We start from the raw sequence: 24,259 nt of genomic DNA on the forward strand, positions 1-24,259 counted from the left end.
AAGACCCCTTCTGCCTCTATAGGGGCGTCTTCCAGAATTGTTACCCCCTCTGCCTCTGGGAGTATCATCACCACGTGCGGTACGGAAAGGATTCAGATTTCTTATGCAACATTTTCCCACTCCTCTGATTTCTGGGGAAGGTGCATTGAGGGTTGGAAAATGGTAGGTCTATGGCAGACAGGGTTTTTCCATCTTGCTCGCACCTGGCTAGCGTGTGGAGTCAAAAAGTGATGAAGCTTTGATGAGAGCATTCAGAAAGGAAGACTTGAAAGGGATCCGTAAGGTCACAGATGCGTATCCAGGCATGATGCCTCTAAATGCCCGAACCCGCTGCTCTAGCCACACCTTTGGTCATGTATGAGAGCAACCTCATGGACGAACTGGATATCGATTCCAGGGTTGCTAGCTGTGAGGCCGCTTTGTCCCTGACCTCATCAGACAACTGTCCTGCGATCGTTCCAGAGAGTTAGGAGATCAAATCCCTCTGGAGCCTCGTAAAATGTGTCAAATAATTCAGGAATCGGACAACAAAGGTCCCTGATGCAAAAACACACTTCCCAAGCCTGTCCACTGCCTGGGACTCCCTGTTGGGCGAGTGGACAGTGGGACTTTCCTCGGCCAAGTCCTTTTTCGTGGCCACCGCCACCACCATAGCATCAACTGGTAACCCTTTGGACCAGTGCAGATTCTCCACGGGAGAGGAAAGATCTCCAGGGGATCGCTTCAATGGAATTCAGGGGTCTTTCACACGCGCTACACAACAAGCTGGATGAGCTCATCTGCAGTCGGAGTCACCCAAGAGGTAGAAGGCTAGGCACGAAAAGCCTGCAGGAACATGGACTCAGAGGAAGGGTTGGAGGGCTTCCAGTCACCTCTCTGCTTTAGCATCTCCAGGATGTCTCCGAAGGAGATATCATCAGGAGGTGACCATGGGGACCCTTTATCATCATCATAATCCATGTCTTCCGTTAAGGACTCCTCAGGCAACTTCATGTGCTTCATCTTGCACTGATAGCGCAGTCAAAGTTGTGCACTGAGCCGAAGTAGCTACAGGTGTCTAAGTCGAAACACGTGCAGTAAGAGCAATGATCAGTGCCGGATGCAGGACCTGTGTTAAAACAGACATTGGTATTGAAGGTTTCGAGACAGTCTGAGCCGAGGAAGGCGGAGCCTAAGAGGCAGATTTATGCTCCGACGATAACTTAGGGACCTTAGATTTCCCAGGTTTGCTCTGATCACCCAATGGTGAAAAAGGAACAGTATGGGATATCTTTTTGTCCTTAGGAGAAGTTGAGACCTCCATCGAAATGGCCTCTGAGAAGGGAGACTTGAGTAACCCCTTCAGAATGAGTTTATTTTTGTGCTCATTAAGAGTGCGTTGGCTGAAGCTCTGACAAATATCACATGAAGGCTAAACCGAAAGGTGAGCCACTCCCAAACAGTATACACAGTCATCATAAAATCACTGTTAGGTAACTTGCCCTTAGAAGTACAATGCTTAAAGGCTGAAGTACCCTTCTTACCTAACATTTTGGTAGAAAAAGGACACCACAACCAACTGTATAATCCAACAGTGAAGTCAAATCTGTTCAAAAAAAATCACAAGAAATCACAAGAAAATCACCAATATAACAATACACTCTATGAACAGAAGAAAGGGAAACACCTGAATAAAGATAAAAGCTAACAGGTTAAACAGGAGAAAATACCAGCAGCTATGGTAATGAAGAAATACCACAAGTGTAAGGGAAAAGGCCGTATCAACAATGGTACTTGGAGTTTACCAACAGGTAGAGTGGAAAGAATAAGGTTAGACTGAAGAAAAAGACACTAGCAATAGTAAAGGTTTGGTAAAATATGAAAATATCCAAAAATTTTTATACAAATAAGAAAGATTACACTTAGCTGAGAGCTCGGCTAAAACGCGGCTTTACAGCTACGCTGCAAATGTGATCTGAGGTAACAGGGAGAAGGGCTTTCTGGGTAGAGACTTAACTCAAGAGTTTTTTTTTTGGCTGGCGCAAGCTTGGTAATAGGCCGACTCGGTTCCAAGGGCTCGGAACCGAACCTATCGGTGATGAATGGAAAGAAGATTAACATCATCAGATTCTGAGGTTACACAAGCTGTTGAAAAGAGATCTATGGAAGTTAGACAGAATTGGAAGAACAGCAGAAGGTTTAGGAGATTCCAACTGGAGGAGTTCATAATACCTCTTCTGAATATCAGAAAACCTAAGAACATTCTCACTTAAAAAAAATCCCATCATACAAGAAATAGCGTCCACAAAAGAGTTCTTCTAAAGGAGAATTCGGACTGATAGAATCCACTTCTTCAGACCCATAGTCCGAAGGAAAAAGGATCTGAGGAGACTATACCATAGACTCTTCTCTCAGAATCCAGAACCTTATCAGAAGGCTCCTGCTCCCTAAGTCTCTTAAGGGGGGTAGACCACCATGGAGGGGCAGGCACAGAATCCTTGAGGCTTTAAAGCCATTAAAGCATCGAATAACCCTTGAGTAAATTCCTGCCTTTCACACTGGGGATCTTTAACAACAGGGGAAAATGTGCTTTTTTTTTCTTATCTTGTGGAACATCAGCATGAAAAACACTAGGAGGGTCAGACCCTTGCCGACACTCAACCAGCATTGTAGAAATCTCCTCCCAAACTACAATCTGAGGAACCCTCTCTTGGTCCCACAGATATAATCAGTGAAGTTCCACCTCAACATCCGGAGCAGATGTTTGAAAAGCTTCCTAGGATGAGTGAAAAGTCACATCCATGCCAGCCTCCGACAGGGTTGCGCTACAGGAATCTGAAGCAACAAAAGGATGATCCTCTCAGCTTTCACCAGCATCTAGAGAGATGCTCAGGGCAGGCCAGACGGCAGCCAAATAGGACCAGAGATTTTTGGTCTTTTTCTTGGCCGACAGCTGACCCCCTGGACGGGTACATTTCACCATAGCACGTGGTGGTGGTGCTGCAGTAGCATTGTCGCCTCACAGTAAGACGCTGTCCGGTTCGATTCTAAGCTAGAGCGTCTTTTGTGTGGAGACATGCGTGAATGGGCGTACCTTCGTTGAAGGTTGTGCGTCAGGGCTGGTAACTCGGCACGTAAAACTAAACTACCAATCATTAGCGGACCGGAGTTCTGTTGTGGCGACCCCTAACCGGGAAAAGCCGAAAGACACAACAACAACCTTATGCCAACTTTAGATTTTTTTTTTTTTTTTGTTAGGTAAATAGACAAGGAGGAGAGACAACTATGCAGGGTCTTAGGAACAAACACTTGGCAAATGGAGCACTGCGCATGGTCATAACAAGCACTCAAACAGAAGAGAGACTGTTCATGACCATCCTTATGAGGAATCTGCCACCTACATGGACATTTTCCCTTTCTGGATGATATGCAAACAGACAGACACTAAAAAAACGAAAAGATAAGAACCCTAATGAGGTAATTACCTGAAAATTACTTGGTAACCAGCATACCTACATGGACATTTTCCCTTTCTGGATGATATGCAAACAGACAGACACTAAACAAAAGAAAAGATAAGAACCCTAATGAGGTAATTACCTGAAAATGACTTGGTAACCAGCATAGAAGAGAAGGGTTCAGATCGACGTTCAGTGATGACGCTCAGACTGGCAGCAAAGAAATTCTGTGTATGCGCGTCCGTACATCACCTTTATGCCCTATGCCTTGCATGGGGAGTGTACGCGTAACATACTGCGTCCAAGTACTAAAGGCTTTGGTGTACTGGACAGACTTTGGTCTGTCCTTGGCAGGATATTCTTTTGGTTATAAAAACTAACAGCGATGTAAAAGGACATCAGTGTCTTTTTCACAAATCAAGCAATATGGTGAGTATGCAACATTTAGGTTCATAGTTAGGTACTAGGCTACCTGCCCGACGGCATTTATAAGTGTGGCCAGAGTGTGTCGGCTTTCGCCGCCCCATTGATTAATTAACTGATCCTCTTGTCAAGCAGAGTCAATAAAATGATCCAAGGGGTGCGTTTTCTGCTACCCACCGACTCATCAAGGTTTCTCTTGAAGAGTGTTAGTGAAGGGCTCTGCCTGATGTAATTTGGAATTTTGTTCCAAAGCATGGGGAGTTTCTGTGACAGGAATCCATCCCTCTAGCATGTTCTATTTATTGTTGTGGTGAGGTTTAGCTCACTAGAGCTTGTGGCTCGCAGCAACTTGGATTTCTTTAGGTGGAGCATGTCCATCAATTCTGAGCTGGACATGACTTTGTAAGTCAGGCAAAGATCACTCCTGAGTAAGCGATATGCCACTGAGTACAGCCTGAGTTTTTTCTGTCGGGCTGCATAGGACATATGTTTGAGGCCAGTAATCCTCTTGATGAGGTACTTTTGTGGTCTTTCCAGCTGTTGGAAGTGTCTTGTGAGATACTTCCCAAATGGGGCATTGTACTCTATGATGGGTCTAATGAGTGACGAGTAGAGGGGCACTATAACCTCTATTTTTAGATGCGAACCTTTTAGTAATTAGATGGGTCACATAAAAGGATTTCCTAACTACTTTGGCAATATGATTGTCAAAGGAGATGACTATCTACCTGGGTCCCCAGATCTCTTATTACCTCTTCTGTATTAAGGGGGCTGCCACCTATGTGGTAATTTGTGGGTGTTTTGTTTTTCCCTAACAGGATGACTATGCATTTAGCTTGAGGCCATGACTTTGATACCAGGTGTCCGTCTCAGTAAGGCCATTTTGGAGGATGTCCGTGTCAGCCGGAGAGTCAGTTATGGCTCCCAGTTTGCAGTCATTGGCAAACTTGATTAGCCATAGTCCTCCTGTGTTTGCCAGTACTTCTGGGAAGTATATGCCGAACAGTAGGGGTACCAGGACCAAGCCTTGTGGGACACCACTTGTGACTGGTTTAGTCTCGGACCTGGAGCCTGCTATTCTTACCATGTGAATTCTGTCTGTAAGCCAGTTGGCAACCCATTGTGTGACGTAAGGGTTTATGTTCAGGCTGGTGAGTTTTTCTGTAAATACACGAGTGGGGAATGGTGTCAAAAGCCTTGGCGAGGTCAAGGTAGGCTGTGTGAACCACCTTTCCCTCGTCTATGGCCTTGGTGACTGTCTTGAAGTCAACCAGGTTTAGTAGGCATGATCTGCCTTTAACAAAGCCGAACTGGGTCGGGTCAAGTGTTTGGGGACTATGCTCCAGACCAGAAGTGTATCCCTCACTGGTAAGATCAGACCATAAACTAATCTCACTGGATATTCACATCCCGACCCCACCCCCTGCCCAGAAAACCACAGTGAAAAACTTCTCTAAAGCAAATTTCACACTCCTCAAAACAGAGGTGGAATCCTTCAAAGCCCCCGGGCCTGTGGAAAATACGGCCCAGACCGGAGAATCCTTTATAAACGCATTCTATGAACACCTTCAGGAATGCATGGATCATGCGATCCCAAATAAAACCAAGACCCAATCCTCCAAAGGCAGACGTACTGTCTGGTTGACCCCAGCCATAAACAAACTATACAATAGAAGGAAGAAGCTACTACATGATAGAGCAAAATCCCAAAAAGGGAAGGCATCTCTGAACAGTATTAGCAAAAAAACTACGGGCACTCATAAAATCGTCTAAGGCCAGCTTCGAGAGAAAAACTGCACAGGACACTAAGGATAATCACAAGGCTTTCTTTAATTATGTTAGGAACCTGGGTGGGAATTCCCACATATGCTCAGAATTAGTCCAAAATGACAAAAAATACACCGAACCCACAGACATTGCCAACATCCTAGCTGACAGGTTCAGCGCAAACTTCTCCCACCAAAAGGACAAATATCTATCCCAGCAGAGTGCTGCCCCCTGACATCTCAGATGCTCAGGTAAGAGCCGCCCTCTCCAAAGCAAAAAACACAGCATCAATGGGACCAGACTGTGTCCCTGGCTGCATCCTACATGAACTCCAAGAAGAGCTAAACCCAAACATAAAACTACTGTTCAATCTCAGCCTTACTACAGGATATGTACCCAAAGAGTGGTGTACAGCAACAGTGGTCCCTCTCCACAAAGGTGGTGCCTCAACGGATCCTGGAAAATATCGCCCTATAAGCCTGACTAGCTTGGTCTGCAAAGCTATGGAAAGGATCACCATGTTACTAGACGGGTTGCAAACTGACTCAAGGACAGAACCCACATGGTTAGAATTGCTGGAGCCATGTCAGACTCCAAACTAGTTACAAGTGACGTCCCACAAGGCTCAGTCCTGGGACCTCTCTTGTTCGGTATATATTTCTCGGAGGTACAGGCCAACACGGAAGGACTGTGGCTGACCAAGTTCGCAGATGACTGCAAACTGGGCGCCATAATCAACTCTCCAGCCGACACAAGCATCCTTAAAAGGGCCTCATAGAAACAGACAACTGGTGCCAGAGCCATGGCCTCAAGCTAAACGCCAAAAAGTGTATAGTCATCCCCTCTGGCAAAACAAAGTGCCCACAAATTACCACATAAGTGGTAATCCATTAAGTACAGAAGAAGTAATTAGGGACCTGGGGACCCAAGTTGATAGCAATCTCTCATTTGACAACCACGTGGCCAAAGTGGTTAGAAAAACATTTTATATAGCCCACCTAATCATGAAGGGATTCACATTTAGATCAGGGGAGGTCATCATGCCTCTCTACTCATCCCTCATCAGGCCCATAATTGAGTACAATGCCCCTTTTGGGATGTACCTTACCAGACACCTGCAGCAACTGGAAAGACCCCAAAAGTACCTCACCAAGAGGATCAAAGGGCTCAAACAGATGCCATATGCTGCCTGGTTAAAGAAACTCCAGCTCTACTCAGTGGCATACCGCCTGCTCAGAGGCAATCTGTGCCTGATGTATAAAGCCATGTCCAACCCGGAATTAATGGACATGCTGCACCTCAGAAAATCCAAATCCCATCGAGCTACGCGCTCGAGAGACTTGAACCTCAGCACTGAAATAAATAGGACATGCTGGAGGGACAAATTCATAACCCAGAGGCTCCCTTCACTCTGGAATAAAATCCCAGTCCAGGTTAGGCAGAGTCCCTCATTGACTCTCTTCAAGAGGAATCTTGATGAGTGGATGGGAAATCGTAGGTTTACCCTGGGTATCACTTCTGTGTCACTGTTAGACAGAGGCACAGTATACTAACCTCGAAAAAGGGCATAGCAAAATTAATTTAAAATGTGTGGCGAAAGCCAAACACACACTGGATAGGCTTATAAATGCCCTAGGGCAGATAGCCTAGTATGAACCTATGAACCAATGTCTTTGTTAATGAGTTCCATGATGATGCGCTCCATAGCCTTGCAGACCAGGCTAGTCAGGCTTATGGGGCGATAGTTACCAGGGTCAGTTGTGGCCCCTCCTTTGTGGAGAGGAATAACCTTTGCTGTGCACCATTCTATGGGCACGTAGCCTGTGGAGAGGCTGAGGTTGAACAGCGTGTTTAGGTGGGGGGTTAGTTTGTTCTGTAGTTTGTGCAAGATGCAGCTTGGGACACCATCTGGTCCCATTGACGCTGTGTTTTTGGCTTTTGAAAGAGCTGTTTTCACCTGTGCGTCTGTGATTTTTGGGACACTACACTTTTCTGGTATTATTGTGGGCCCTTTTAGAGGTGAGAGGGGGGTGAAGTTTGCACTGAATGTATCTGCCAGGATGTTGGCAATATCAGTAGGTTCAGTACATTTTGTGCTATTTTGCACTAGTTCAGTGCGTATCTGCGAGTTGCCACTTAAAATCTTAACATAGCTAAAAAAAGGCTTTGTGGTTATCTTTAGAATCCTTGGCTATTTTTCTTTTGAAGTTGGCCTTCGATGATTTCATGAGGGACCTTTGTTTCTTATGGATACTGATCAGGGATGTCTTTCCTTCTTGGGATTAGCTTTTTTTCTGAACTAGTTTCCTCCTCCTATTGTATAGCCTGTTTATTGCAAGGGTCCACCCAAACTTCTTTCCTTCTCTTAGAGAAGTGAGTCTTGGTTTTGCTAGGGATGGCACGATCCATGCATCCTTGTAGCTGTTCACAGAGTGCATTTGTAAAGGTTTCTGCATCTTGGGCAGCATTATCCTTTAGCGTTGGGGCTGTGAATCTTACCACCTCTGTCTTAAGTAAGGTGAAGTTTGCCTTTTACTGTGGTTTCCCTTAGTTCGGGGGGGTGGTGGGGTGTGGACATACAGAGTGATTAGTTTATGGTCTGATCTTACCAGTGACGGGTTGACCTCCGGTGTGGAACACCTATCGCCCATGTTGGTGATGACCAGGTCCAATATGTTTTCACCTCTTGGAGGGGAGTTTACCAGCTGATCCAGGGCGTTTGAGTTGATGAATTCCAGGAAGCGCTGGGCCTGGGAATTTGTACTCTAGCAGTTTTCCCAGTGAATAGTAGGGTAATTGAAATCGCCAAATATCAGGGTGTTTGGTAGGACCTTCATGTTTTCCAGTGTCTCCAGAAAGGTGGAGTGGTGGTCCTGGGTCATGGAGGGTGATCTGTAGCAGGCCACAATTTGCACTGCAGATATGCCTGATGTTAGTTGCACATGGATGATCTCAGAGGTGTCATGCTGCACCACTAACCTGAAAGTGTAGGTATCCTTGATGAATATGGATACACCCCCTCCTTTTGTGTTTCGGTCCGTGTTCTGTGGCCGAAACGTGTGGTATGAGTTGTAGCCCGGTAGTGCTGGGGTGCTCTCTGGAGCCTTGAACCAGATTTCAGTTACTGCACAGATGTCGACGTTCTCCATACTGAGGAGTGCTTCGAGCGCATGCATTTTGAGATTTAAACTCCTGGCGTTGAGTAGCATAACCCTCAGTTTTTTAATTGTGCTGTTTTCGGAGGTGGGTTTGACTTTTGCGCCTTGCCTAAAAAAGGCACTACGGGGGCAGCAAGAACCCTGGCCAGTATTCGAAAGCCTAGGGGTGTGACAGGTGCAAGCCGTCTCTTGCGAAGCAACGTGGCTTGTCGAGCATGTCGTCCCAGGCTGACCGAGACTGGATCCCCTTTGAATGACACCAGAAGCTTAGCCAGTTGTTGAAATTGATCATTTTTTCTTTATTCTGAGGTATAATTCTTGGTGAGGGCAGGATGCTACTCAGGGTCAGGGTCATACCAGCCTGGGCTGCATGCTCAGAGAGCTCTTCCATGTCTCTTTTTATGTAGTCCAGGGAGGTACATCTCAGGTCATTCACACCAACATGAACAATGAGAGTGTCATATTTGTACTTGTTCTGGAGTGACCTGAGTGCTTGTGTTATGTGGTGGACTTTGGCTCCCGGCAGGCAGCTAACAGTAACCTTCTGCTTTCCAGCCTAGTGAGTGGGACGTCAGTGTGCCTGACTATAGGAGTCACCTATTACTAGTGTGTTAGGTATGTTATTTTGCCTTAAGGGCTGTGATTGTGCTGCACACTGATTTTGTGATTTGTCACCCAGAGACTCCCTATGTTGTGGAATAAAATCCTGGTCCATGTGAGGCAGAGTACCTCTCTGGCTCTGTTCAAGAGAATTCTTGACCGGTGGATGGGAGATCATAGGTTTATCCCGGGAATCATCTCTGTGTCACTGCTGGACAGAGGCACAACAAACTAATGGGCACAGTATTTTTTTAACATAAGGGGTGGCGTAAGCCACAAAAACTCTGGGCTAGGCTTATAAATGCCTTAGGGCAGATAGCCTAGTATAAACCTATGAACCTGTGTGTGTTGTCTGGTTTCTGACGGGAAGTGCAGGTTGTCTGGGTGTCAGCTTTGGAGGTCTCTGATGCTTTTGCAGGTTTTTATTTAGAGTCTCCAAGAATGATTTTGTGTATTTATGTGTATTTATGTGTATTTTTTGCCAGTGCTGTTTTAGTAGGTCTGTGTACGGCTGGAGGTATGGTGCAAGTGTTAACCTTCTCCTCTTGACTGTCTGTTCCAGTCTTGGGTGGAGACAGCTTAGCTTCCAGTTTGGCTGTATAATTGCATCTCTCGCAAATGTTAGTGTTTTGTGGTAGGAGGAGAGGGTTGTCTGTGTACATGAGGCAGTTGTAACATTGCCTCAGGATATCGAGATTCACCAGCTGGACTGGAGAGTGCACCTGAAGTTGCCCTTTGGTCATGCCTGAATAGTAGGGTGAGCTGCTTGGTTGGTGAGGGGTGAATAAAGAGCCTTGCCCTGCTGGGCAATCAGTGTTAGGGTATATTAGTGCTTGCTATTAGGTCTGAGCAAGTGCTGGGCTGTAAGATGCTTTTTGAGTGCTTAGGTTGAGAGTTAGACTAGTTTCAAGGGAAAAACTGAAGAGAAGGCTTAGTGGAGCCGGGAATAATTTAACAGTAGCTAACCGGCACTGCCTGGAGCGCAAAACCGTGCAAACTTGTTTCTTATAGCAGGGAAATGAGAGAGATAAATTAGCCCAAAATGGCCAATAAACTACTAACTTCTGGGCTGGAACCACTCCTCCAGCTGCTTACAGAATGGATTTAGAGTCCAAACCCTTGAAACCGGTACCAGAAGAAGCAACAGCCCTAGTAGAATAAGCTCCCCTCTCTCACAGATGAACAGAGAAACTTCCTTCTATCGAAGTAAGGAATGGGCAACTCAGAAACTAGTATCACAGCCCTGAATTCAGCACTATACTAGCTTAGAAAGGCGAGAAACAAGGTAATTTTTCTATATCAAATATTAAAAGCTCTGGCAGGAAACAAGGTCATTTTTCTATATCAAATACTAAAAACTCTGGCTGTAAAACATCCAGGTAAGAGCCCTCAGTGAAATCTTCCTAGGTGGGGGTCTTACTGAGCATAATCCAGATTGCAATGGCACCAAAGTAGTACAGTTGTGCAATAACTTACCTTAACTGTAGATGTCAGTAGATCACCACGGTAGCAAACCTTACTTTTTTTGGCAAGGACAATATACATCCAGCCAGCAAACTAAAGCTTCCTCTTGCACCGTATGACTGATCTATGACCAAAACAAGAGGATGCAAAGCAGTACATAAAGGATATATGAGCACAAAAATCCTCACAAATTTCTTGCCAAGACAAAGTGGGGCAAAAAAGTTACTAACGCATGACAACAAACAGAGGGGAAAAGGTATAACAGGTCTACCTTGGCCAAGAAAGAGGAAATGTAGATCAGAAAAAAGGGGAGAATGAAGGGGGTGCCAATACTGCAACAGTGATCTACTCCAACATTTAGTGTTATGGCATATTCTTGCATAACTGTACTACGTCCTTAATTTGTTGCAGCATTGCTTCTGTACGGGAAGAGTTCCAAAAGTTTCAGAATGTCTGTAAAGAGGACTGAAACTGGTGCACAGTATTCCTTGAAGGATGGCTCTACTTAAACCAGTCATAATCCTGGAGATTGCATCTTTTTGTAGTACTTTGTAAAGGTGTGAATGGAAGGACCAAGTAGCTGCTTACAGAATGGATTTAGAGTCCAAACCCTTGAAACAGGTACCAGAAGAAGCAACAGCCCTAGTAGAATAAGCTTTGACCTGGCCTGGAAGGTACTGACCATGAAAAGAAAGGTAATAGCCAAGGACATCCCCCTCTGGAAATGGTTTGTTTAGAAACAGGGTAACCCTACTTTATATCCAGGAAAAAAACATGTTTGATCATATTTTCTGATAGCCTTAGTTTTACCTGGATAGCATCTGAGAGGTTTATGAACATCTAGGGAATGCAAAATGATTTTCCCCTTGCTATGAGGATTGAGGAATAAAGTAGGCATGTTAACAAGACTGGTTTACAGACATTTCATTGAGAACTTAACACAAAGAGTTAGTCCTGAGGAAAGAAGGAAAAGCCATAAGGACTAGCTAGTCAAACTTTTTTTTTTCTGAGCTCAAGGGGCAGATCATGCCTACTCAACCTGGTGGATTTCTTCAAAGTCAGCAAAGACTATCTTGACCTGGTCAAAGCATTCAGTCCCACTCAGGCATTGTTGACAAGCTCATGAAACTAGGTATAAACCCTTATAAACCAGGAAAGTGTGCAAACCCAAACTCTAATCCAAAACGACAAAAGCACACTGACACCCAATTCCTGAAGAAAAACACCACACCATAAAGTCAGAAGGTTACTGTCTAATATAAACGCTTATATTAAACACTGCGTTTTCGTCCTGTCACATCAAAGACTTCATCAGATGTGTGGCGTTTTTCTTCAGGAATTGGGTGTTGGTGTGCTTTTGTCATCTTGGATTAGGTATAAACCCTTATGTCACCTGCTGGATAGCCATCCGTCTCACAGGACAGAAGCAGTTAAGTTAGGTGAGTCTACCTCCACAAAAGAGACCGCCACTAGCAGAGATCCCCCAGGGCTCAGTGTCCAGGCTGCTCCTTTTCTGTCTACTTCTCTGAAAGACAGGACAAAGTCTAATGGCACTGGTAGACCAAGTTCACAGACAACTGTAAAACAGGTGCAGTCAGAATCCCCAGAGGCACAGACATCCTCCAAGAAAGTCTGACAGACTAAAAACTGGTGCTAGAGTCTCAGTCAAATTCATTGCCATAAAATGAGTAAAAGTATCTTTTGGAAAGACAACCACCCCAGGAAATTAATGCATTGATAATATATCCCCCAAGAGCTGAACCTGTGGTCACTGATTTGACACTGCATGGAGACAGCAACTTTGTCTTTGACCAACATGTTTACTATAGTAAGGAAATCCTTCTATACTGCTCAAATTATAAACAAAGTTATGGCATCAATATCCAAGAATGTCACTCTGATCTGATATATTCGGCCCTAATCAGACCAGTCATGGATTACAGTGCCTCATTCGGTATGTATCTGACAAAGCATATGCAACAAAGTACAGGTGTGTACACTTACCATAAATGTAGATTTTCGAGTGTATTTACTGTTGTAGTCATCACACTTGGGTTTGCCTGCCAGGGGTAGCTCTAAGTTGGCCCGAATACCAGAGGCTTAGTATTTCTGCATCAGTTGCTGTCACTCCAGGACTGACATCAGGTCGTCAGTGGTATCAGGCAGCAGACGCCATTACACCAGTTTTTCTTGCCCCAACTGTAAGGAGCCCCCAAACAGGGAGCTAGAGTTATGGTGGAAGACCACCACTAGTAGAAAGTAAATACCAAAAATTCCCTGTAAGGACACAGGAAGAGAGAGAGAGAGAGACAGACAAGGGGGTGGAGGGTGAGAAACCAGAACTGCAACAGTGAATACACTTGAACATCTACATTTATGGTAAGTGTACACAACTGTACTATGTTCTCCGTGTTTCACTGTTGCAGTCATCACACTTGGATTGATTCTCAAAGCTGAAGAAAAAGGTGGGAGGCAGTCAAGAAGACAGGGGGCTGGCTAGGATGACCTGCAAGACTGCTGTGGCAAATCTTGCCCTGGATTTGGAGAAGATAAGCAGGTGGTAATGCTCGGTGAAGGTATGAACAGAAGTCCATGTTCCAGCCTCCAGGATGTCTCTGGTGGGGACACCTCAGAGAAAAGCTGCAGAGGTGGCGATTGTCCTGGTGGAATGCGTCCTGACCCCCTTTGGGGGTGGTTTCCTATGCTGTTTGTAGCAGAAATGGATGCAGTGTGCTATCCATTTGGAGATTGTTTGTTTGGATATGGCCTTGCCCTCTGCCCCTGCTGCGAAGCTGACTAGCAATTGGTCAGTTTTTCTAAAAGATTTAGTCTTACCCAGATAGAATCTGAGTTGTCTGTGCACATCTACAGAGTGCAGAATCCTTTCCCCCTTGTTTTGTGGGTTAGGGAAAAAGGTGGGCAAAATGAATGGATTGGTTGAGAGCCACTCTGGACACCACTTTAGGCATGAAGGATGGGTTAGTCCTGAGGGAGACCCTATCAGTATGGAAAATGATGAAGGGCTCTACAGCGTGCTTGTAGCTCTGAAACTCTTCTAGCTGAACTGATGGCCAAAAGCAAGGCTGTTTTCCAAGAGAGGAATTTTAACTCTGCTGAAGCTGCAGGCTCAAAAGGGGGTAGGGTGAGCTTTTCCAACACAAAGTTAAGGTCCCACACTGGGGTAGGAGCTCTTCTGGGCAGCCTTAAGTTGTTAGCCCCTCTTAGGAACGATTGATGAGAGGGTGTGCAAAGAGAGGTAGCTCTGTGCTGTAATAAGCAGAGATGGCAGAGGCATGAATTTTAATAGAAGAGAAGGATAGACCCCTGTGTAGTAGGTTTGCTAGGTAATCCAGGATGAGAGGAAGGAAGGGCTGTGCTGTTTCGGCTCCCTTATCCTGGATCCAGGTGCAAAACCTTTTCCACTTGTCAGCGGAGTATTTTCTACTGCTGGGGCATCTGGCCTCACGTATAACATCCAGGACTTGTTTGCTTAGGCTGGCAGCTTGAGGAGAGGTCAGGTAATAAAAGCCAGGCTGCCAGGTTCAGGGTCTGCAATTGTGGATGCACGAATTCTCCATTCTTCTGGGTCAAGAGTGTTGGGATCTGAGGTAGGTGCCATGGTGGCAGAGGTGACAGGCTGCGCAGCAGTGGGTACCAGGTGCTGGCGTGGCCAGTCTGGGGCAATCAAGATTGCCCTTGGTTTTTCATCCCTTATTTTGAGCAGTACCCTTGAAATGAGTGGTAGAGGAGGAAATGCATAGATCGAGAGGCTTACCCATTGGAAGGATAGAGAACCCACTTTTCAGGCCTTGCTGTGAGGTTCCCTGGTGCAGAACTTGCTGAGCTGATGATTGGAGTGGGAGGCAAAGTGGTCCACCTTCGGGGTGCTCATTTTCTGGGTTACAAGGTTGAAGGTTCTGTGGTCTAGCTGCCACTCGTGTGGGTCTAGCAGGTTCCTGCTTAAGTTATCTGCCAGGGGGTTTAAGGACCCTGGCAGGAATTGTGCTAGCAAGTGTATCTGCATGGCTGAGGCCGTGTGCCAAAGGGTCAAGGCGATCCTGCAGATAGGATAATAGTGAGACCCCCCCCCCCTGCTTGTTGACATACCACATCACTGCAGTGTTGTCTGTTTTGATTAGAGGTCCCGGGGATAGCAAGGGTGTGAAAGCTGTCAGGGTGTACTGAACAGCTAGCATCTCTTTTTGGTTGATGTGCAGATATATTTGATTTGGGCTCCAATGGCCCTAAATGCACCTGCCGTCCAGGTGTGCACCCCAGGCATAGTCTGATGAGTCTGTGGTGAGGGTCTGGGTGGTGTGGGGTTGTGAGAAAGTCCCTTGTTGTGGATGCATGCTGTTGCCCACCAAAGAAAATCTTTCCTTTGACAGGGTATCACAGAGCTATGGTACTTTCCAGGTCTTGAGAGTGTTGACACCAAAGGCTTTTTAGGTATCATTGTAGTTTCCTCATATGCAGTCTGGCATATGGAATGAGTAGAATGCAGGAGCCATGAACCCTAGAGCTTGCAAGATTTTCCTTGCTGATAACTGGGTTCTGGTGGCTAGATGAGAGAAGTAGCCTGTCAGGTAGGCTTGTTTTTCTGGAGTAAGGAATGCCATCTGGGATGCTGTGCCCAGGCTTGCTCCAAGGAATACAATTTTTTCTGTGGGGACTAGTTTTAACATCTTTCCGTTGACAGTATACCCCAGGGAGGTCAGTAGGTCCTTTACAAAGGTCAGGAACTGTAACAGCTTTTCCTATCTGGCCGAATCAGGCAATCGTCTATATAGGAGTAGATTTGAATATTTCTTTGTCTGCAAAAAGCAATGGCTGGAGCCAGGCATTTTGTGAAAACTCTGGGAGCGGTGGATAAGCCAAAGGGAAGCACAGAAAATTGAAAATGCATAGATCCTGCCTTGAAACGTAGATATTTCCTGCAAGATTCCCTGATTGGGATGTGTAGGTAGGCCTCTTTCAGGTCTACGGTGGCTAACCAAGCATCCTTGGAAAGCATAGGAAGAAGCTGCTGGAGGGATGAGCATTTTGAATTTTGGTATTACCAGAAAGGTGTTTAGAATGGATTTATCGAGGATTGAGTGCTAGGTGCCCTCTTTTCTGGGTACCAGAAAAAGTCTGTAATAGAAACCTTGGCCTATCTGGTCTGCGGGAACATGCTGTACTGCCCTCATGGAGAGCAGGGAAAAGACTTGCTTTTTGGCGTTTGCCCAGTGGTTTGGAGGAAGATCTGGGAACCCTTTTGGGGTTGGTAGAGTGCGGAAATAAAACTTGTATCCCTGGGACACTATGTTGAGGGCCCATTGGTAATAGAGGCCCAGTTGTTTGCATGGAAGGAGAGTTTTCATCCTAGGGGCACAAGCAGGTGGGCAGAGGTAAGGGGTGGAGGTGTAAAGCCATTGTGAGTTCTTACCAAAAGGGGTGCATTAGCACTTCATGTTTTTGAAGTTGAGGAACTCCACTGCTTAGATCTCTGCATTCCCTGGGACTGCTGTCTGGGTGGTCTGCTTCCCCTGGGTCTGGGCTGAGCTGGCCTGGAGGGGGCCTGAAAGGACCAGTGCTTGAAAGAGTAATGCCTACTGAACCTCGGAGGCTGGACCTCTAAAAAGTCTGTCTGCATAGAGTTAGCTTTTTCTTCCACCTTTTTTAAGACCTCTTCTGCCTTGGTGTTAAACAAATTGTCTTTTTCACTGGTGTGCCCAATAATTTTGATTTGACATGGTCTGGCAAGGACTGTTCCTTAAGCCAAGCATGCCTTCTAAGGACAAAACCAGTGACTGCTGCCCTGCAAGATGCTTCTAGGGTGTCAAAGCCACATTGCAAGGTGTGTATAGTAACTTGGCTTGCAGAATGCAGAAGCTCTTGTAATTCTTTATTTTCTGCACAAGCAGGAAAGGAAGATATTTTCTGTTTGAGGAGTTCCATGGTATGCTGCTGATATTTCAGCATGTGGAACTGACAATTTAGTGCTCTAATGGCAAGCATTGCAGAGGTGTATACATTTTTACCCCATCTGTCTAAAGCTCAGGAATCCCTGTCTGAGGGGGTGGGATTTTTAGCTGACGTTGCTTTAATTCCTTTTGGTCCTTGGGAGATAACCTCTGGGTCAGCAGTAGGAGTTTTGAAAAGGAATTTGAGAGAGTCAGGGACAGGTTTCCTGGGAGCAGGAGGAAGAGTGTCAGGAGTCAAACTGGTTTCCATAAAAACATCATCCACAACATCCAGGACAGGAGGAATGGCTACAGGTCTGTGCTGTGGTAAATCTAAGAATTCACGGAGTTTCTTTTTGACTGAGGATAGTCCTGACATTCCCATTGGAAATGCTCCCTTAAAGTATGCAGGGTTTTACCAAATGAAAAATCCTCTAGAGGAGAGGCAGAAGGAATGGATTCCGCTGCATCAAAATCCTTATAAGCAGAGAGGGGTTGCATGCCTTCATATTCAGAAACCTCAGAGTCATCGGACTCCTGTTCAGATAAAACAACTGGGGACAAGTCTCTCTTTTGGAAGGGGAAGCATGGCTTCCCCTAATAAGCATAATAAGGTCTTCCGCCATTTTAAGCATTTGTGATTGAGGCATGGAAGCAGATGCCTGAGCTTGGGTCATTTTTTAAGCGTAGTTCGTAACCTGGGCCTTAGAAACTTGGTAGTTTTAGATAGAACTGAAGACGCGAAAGAAGTCGTCTGTGTCGAGTATCGGTAGTGCGAAGAACTTCCTCGGAAGCCAGTGCCTGCTCAGTTAGAGACATCCGCAGGATCTTTAGTCGAAGAAGAGTCTCGTGTCATACCGGACTCCGAACGGGTCTCAGAAGCAGCCTGCAAATCCACATAAGCGGCTGTGAAAGTGCCTCACTGAGGACCTGAGAACTGACGAGTAGCTTAACGGAAGCATCGTTGGCAGTTTTGGATCTGTGCGGTCTGTCTCGGTCTTTATCCTTAAGTTTTTTTCAGAAGATCGGTAGTCGGATGGCTTACCGAAGCCATTATCGGAATACGAGGACTGAGAGCGAAAATATTTAGCTACAATAAGGGCCCAACGACATACAGTTCTATTGTTGAACAAAAAACAAAAGCGACAGCGAGGGACTTCGTGGTCTGGGCCTAAACAGGTGACGCAGTAAGAATGGAAGTTTCGGTGTGGTATTTGCTTTCCACAGGCGAGACAATTGTTAATTTTTTCTGACATCGGTTAGAGCTTGAAAAAAGGATCCCCAATGGGGTACTTAGCTGTAGAAGCCTTCAACTTCAATTCGGAAATGAAAACTCAGGTAGAGACCAACCGGCACTTGTGCTAACTGCTTCTGCTTCGGGCTCCTCGGCAAGAAAGACTGGCTGCCTGATTTTATACCACTGATGACCTGATGTCTGTCCTGGAGTGACAGCAACCGACGCAGAAATATTAAGCCTCTGGTATTCAGACCGACTGAGGGTTAACCCCTGGCAGGAAAACCCAAGTGTGATGACTGCAAGAGTGAAACATGAAGAACATCTGGAGCATCCTCAGGAGTTCCTCACAAAACAAATACATTGTGTAGAAAACATGTCCTACTTGGCTCATCTCAAAGCCTTAGCCTTGTACTCAGTCTTCTACAGACTGCTGAGGGGCGATCAATGCCTGGCCATCAGAGCAGCCTCTAATGCAACCCTTATGAACCTGTTGAACATCTATAAAATAAACACCCAGTCTACAGACCTGAACCTCATCTGCAACATAAATAAGATATGTTGGAGGGACAGGTAAGTGTCTGAGACACCCCTATATTCTCTGGAACAGGCCTTCCCATCCATGTGAACCAGAGTTTCTCACTGCATTTACTCAACCACTGCTTGGATAGGTAATTGTAAACTTACCCTTGGTCTGCCACCTGTATCCCTATTAGGATGAGGAAAGTTTGTATGTTTGACCACTCATACCAAAGTTATACAGTTTAGGAAGCATAGCTATGCTTAAAAATATCTTTAGGGTCATTAGCCTAGTTGTCACCTATGACCCTATAAAACTATAAGGGCTACCAGCAAGACAGTCTTCCAAGGTACAGGATTTCAGAGAGGAAGAAGCAGGGTTAAAAGGAGGTACAGTCAACTTTCAAACATAATTTAGGTTCCAAGGAGGTGGGATAGATTTTCCTGGAAGCCTGATTTGAAGGATGCCTTTCAAAAACTGTATAACCTTAAAAAAATGCAGGAGGAGGGGGATCCAAAGGCAAGCAGCTGTAAAAGGCTGACAAATGTGCTTTAATGGAAGAATATGACCGCTTTGAATTGAGCAGCTCACACAAATAGAACACAATAGTAGGGATACCCCCATAAGTGTCCAATTTCTCCTTTTGGCATCAAAAAGAAAATTTATTTCATTTGGAAACATAGCATTTTCTTACAGGATTTCTAGCCTCCTGTGTGATACCACTAGCATCTCCTCGAAGTGCCTGAAATGTATTAGAATCCTATCATCCAAACTGTCAGGTTTGCAAGTCTGGCTGATTGATAGCACCCTTCTATAGCGTGAGAAAGTCTGTCCTATGGGGTAACGTGATTACCCCTGGACAGGTGGAAGAGAAGGTGGAACCAATGTTTTCTGGGCCAAAAGGGGCTGCGCCAAGCAGCCGCCAACAAACTCATTGGACTGCCCATTTTGATTTTGAGCATGATCTTTGGAAAAAGAGGAAGGGAAAGCATAAAGGAATTTTTCTTTCCATGAGATTTATATGCATCCTTTCTCCAAGCCTAATGGCATGGAACTCTGGAGCAAAAGTCTGAACTGCTTATTCAGAGAGGAGGCAATTAAATCTATTTGGGGAGTTCCTCACTGATAGATAATCTGCAGGAAGACCTTTCTGTTCAATACCCACTCATGAGAGACCAAATTGGATCTGCACAGACAATCTGCTACTGTATTCATTTCAAAGGGACTGTACACTGCCTGAAGAAAGACGTTGTGTTGGATAGCCATCTCTCAGGCTGTCATGGTAAGTCTGCAGAGATGTTTTCCCCCTCTCTGTTTATCGATGTATCACATTACAGCTCTATTGTCTGCGATGATTCAGTAGGTTCCTGCAGACCAAAGCTGATGCAAAGACTGAAGAGTTAGGATCAGGGCTTTCATTTCCTTGAAATTTACACAGCTGTTCATGGCTTGCTTTAACCATACACCTTGGACTATTATGCTCATAGAACATGTTCCCCATGCCAGCTCAGACACATCTTTGGAAATTCACGGCAAAAAGAGGCATCCCAGAAAGGGCACTCCTGGATTGAGTGGAATACCTTGGTTGATTCACCAGAAGAATTCCTTCTTCATGAATGGCAGGATAAATTTTGAGAAGTTCAGGGGTAGTAGTGCCATGCTCAGACAGATAGATTTGAGATACCACTGTATCTTCCTTTATGTGGAATCTGGAAAAAGGTCCAATCCCAACTCATTCTAAATTAAGACCATTGCAACCAGTTACATAAAAAAGATCCTTAAATTAAAACCCAGTTCTCCTGCTGCCAATCACCTCCCAAATGGTTTATAGGTTGGTACTAGGCTATCAGCCCTAGGGCTTATACAAGCCTAGCCATAACAATTCCCTGGCGATTTCTTCCCACACTATTTACTTCCCTGGACCCCTGTCTAGCAGGGCGACTGACGTGATCCCCAGGGTGAATTTCCTTTCTCCCATCCAATCATCAAGGTTCCTTCTGAAGAGGGCCAAAGAGGCACTCTGCTTGACATGTATGGGCAAATCTATTCCAGAGTCTGGGGAGTCTCTGTGTCAGGAACCTATCCCTCCAGCATGTTTTGTTTATTGTGATGACAAGGTTTAGATCCTTGGAGTGTGTGGCTCTGAGGGACTGGCCTTGTATGTTAAGCAGAGATCGCTTCTGAGTAGACGATATGCGACAAAGTATAGCTGGAGTTTTTTAAGGCGGTCAGCGTAGGGCATCTGCATTAGGCCTGTGATTCTTTTAGTGAGGTATTTCTGCGGCCTTTCCAGTTGTTGCAGATGTCTTGAGAGGTACATACCAAACAGGGCATTGTATTCTATAATGGGTCTAATGAGGGATGAGTACAGTGGGACAATGACCTCCTTTTTTCTGGATGAAACGCCCTCAGTGATGAGGTGTGCCACTCAGAAGGATTTCCTGACTTTTGTGGCAATGTGGTTATCGAAGGTGAGACCACTGCCCACCTGTGTCCCTAAGTCTCTTATCATACTTTTGGTGTTTAGTGTACTGCCACCTACATGGTAATTCACGGGTACATGTTTTTTCCCAAAGGGGATAAATATACATTTCTTGGCATTGAGCTTAAGCCGATGGCTCCAGCACCAAGCATCTGTTTCTGTGAGGCCCTTTTGTAGAGTATCCACATCATTTGGGGATTCAATAATGGCTCCCAGTTTGCAATCATCTGCGAACTTTGTTAGTCAGAGTCTCTTAGTGTTGGCCTGTAATTCAGAGAAGTAGATGCCAAACAAGAGCGGTCCCAGGACTGAACCCCGAGGTAATCCACTTGTCTGGAGCTGGATTTGGAGTCGGCTACTTTTACAGTGTGGGTTCCATCAGTAAGCCAGTTAGCAACCCATTGGGTGACATAGGGATTAATGCCCAGTTTAGTAAGTTTATCTATGATTCCAGAGTGGGGTATGATGTCAAAGGCCTTGGCAAGGTCTAGACAGGCTGTGTGGACCACCTTACCCTTGTCCATGGCTCTGGAGACTGATTCAAAGAAGTCAATCAGGTTCAAGAGAAAAGATCGTCCCTTTACGAACCCAAACTGGGTGGGGTCCAGTGTTTGAAGGTTGCCAATGTCTTTGTTTATAAGTTCCATGATAATACGCTCCATGGCCTTGCAGATAAGGCTCGTCAGACTGATGGGATGATAGTTTCCGGGATCCAAGGTGGATCCCCCCTTGTGGAGTAGGATAACTGTAGCTCTGCGCCACTCAGTGGGCATGAAACCTGAGGTGCGGCTATGATTAAACATGACACTTAGGTGAGGTGCCAGTTCATATTGTAGTTCATGTAGTACACAGCCCGGGATGTCATCTGGTCCCATGAATGCTGTATTCCTAGCTTTGGAGAGTGCGTTTTTTACCTGTATGGCCATTATTACCGGAATTTGGCAATCTTTCGGTATTGAGATGGGCCACTTAGGGGGTGAGAGGGGGGTGAAGTTGGCACTGAATCAATCTGCCAGGATATTGACAATATCCTTGGGATCAGTATATTTAATGCCACTCTGTTTTAGCTCAGAGCAGATCTGAGCATTGCCATTTAGATTCTTGGCATAGTTATAGAATGCCTTGTGGTTGTCTTTGGAATCTTTGGCAATTTCATTTTCGTAACTAGCTTTGGAGGATTTTTTGAGGGATCTCAGTTTCTTACTGAGGCTGGTAAGGGAGTTTTTTTGCATCCTGAGATTTTCCTCTTTTCTGCAACAGTTTCTTCCTTTTGCTGTAAAGTTTGTTTATGGCAGGGGACCACCAGACTGGCTTCCTTTTTTTGGATGAGAGCATCTTGGTTCTATTTGGGATGGCACGATTCATGCACGAGTAGATGTGCTCGTACAGTGCCTTAGTGTAGGATTCAGCAGTTGAACTTTCAGTTCCCGTCTGCATGGGTGTCATGAAGTTTGTCATTTCTGACTTGAGTAGCATGAAGTTGGCTTTGGAGAAGTTTTTTATGGAGGTTTCCTTACTGGGGGGTGGGGGTGGGATGTGGATGTTAAGGATGATTAGCTTATGGTCAGACCTGACTAACGATGGGTGACCATAGGTGTGGAGCATCGATTTCCCATGTTGGTAATGACCAGGTCTAGGATATTGGAGCCCCTGGTGGGACTATGGATTAGTTGATCCAGGGCATTGGAATTTCTGAATTCCAAGAACCGTTGGGCAAAGGTGTTGGTACATGAGTAGTTTTCCCAGTTAATGGCAGGGTAGTTAAAATCACCCAGTATTAGGGTGTTTGGTTCTATCTTAATATTTTCCATTATGTTTAGAAAGGTGTAGTGAGAATCTTGGGGTATGGTGGGGATCTGTAGCAAGCTACAATTTGGATTGCAGTCTTACCTAGTGTTAGTTGCACCTGGAGAATTTCAGACGCATTGTGTTGGGCAACTAGCCTGGTGGTGTGAATATCCTTGGTGAATATTGACACTCCTCCACCTTTAGTGTTTCGGTCCTGGTTTGGTGGCCGAAAAGTGAGTTGTAGCCTGGTATTGCAGGGGTGCTCTCTGGAGCCTTGAACCTATATTTCTAAAACTAGCTGCTGCAACTATCCCCTATCCAGTATCCATTTTAATCAACCGCTCTCAGAACAGTAGGTAACAGATCCCTTAGCACTTTGCCAGCTAGGGAAGTTGGGTGTGAAGGGGGATGGGAGACGAGTCAAAGTACACAACTCAGGAGTCACAAAAAACTGCAGTTTAGCCATTCTAAAAAGAAGAAGCAGTAAAAAAAAAAAAAAAAACACTTTGAAAGTCTGTTTTGTGGCATTTTCACTGTTTATGTTTTAAGTGGTCACTGAACAGCAGTGTATGCATGTAAAATCAATGCAGTGATAGAATATTTATGAAGAAAGAGGCCTGCTTGATGTAATTTTTTTTATAGACAAGCACTGCACTGTGGGATACCTAGAGGCAGACTAAACAATCAGAATTACTTCAAGATGCCAAGCCCCATGTGGTCATACTAAAATTATGTATAAAGCTATTTAAAAACCTGTAAATAATCACAGGGTGGTGTTAAAATGTAGGAAACACCAAACCATGATGAAACGCACATTTTTTTGTCTGTGGGTGTGGTTCTCCTTTAATTTTAATATCTCACAGAACTCATGATCTTCTGGGGATTTGGAAAGGTGGATTCCACATATTGGGTGGTGGCTCTGTTTAGATCTTTTCAAGCATTTATTATACTTTTGAGCCACTAGGATATCCAAGGAGAATGCCATCATTTTGGTCACCACTGCAGGAGATGGAGCTATCAACATAACCATATGAGATCTCCACTATCTGCTGGCAGATGCTAGGACTCGGTCACAAACAATGCAGAGAGAAGGCAGACAACTTGCCTATCTCTGGGGCCTGCAACAGCACTGTCAGCTTACACACAAGTGTTGGAGCTGAACAATGATAATACTCTTAACCTCTTTCAAACAGCAAGATTACTTCCAATTTATCTTTCTGGTGATAGGATGTTGCACATAAGAAGTTAATGGTGCCAAAGAGGATGATGAAAAAGGAGCTGGTCTTTCCCTGTGACTGAAGCCTCTGAAGTTTTTGTGCCATTAAGTTCACCTTAAATGCCTTTCACTTGTGCCTTCAAGTGGCATAGTTACACTTCCTGGCAGATAATACAATGTTTGCCACTGTGGAAACCACCCAAACAGAAGAGAAATACATACAAC

At 45.2% G+C, this 24,259-nt stretch overlaps 1 protein-coding gene across 1 annotated transcript in view; it reads right to left on the reverse strand.

Annotated features, from left to right (window-relative positions):
• Positions 1–24,259, reverse strand: part of SETD2 (SET domain containing 2, histone lysine methyltransferase) — a 3,532,865-nt gene that overhangs the window by 674,231 nt on the left and 2,834,375 nt on the right. The window lies entirely within an intron of this gene.

This window comes from Protopterus annectens, chromosome 3.part0, assembly GCF_019279795.1.
Source record: "Protopterus annectens isolate FY-2018-M chromosome 3.part0, PAN1.0, whole genome shotgun sequence".
In the NCBI taxonomy this organism is placed as follows: Eukaryota; Metazoa; Chordata; order Ceratodontiformes; family Protopteridae; genus Protopterus; species Protopterus annectens.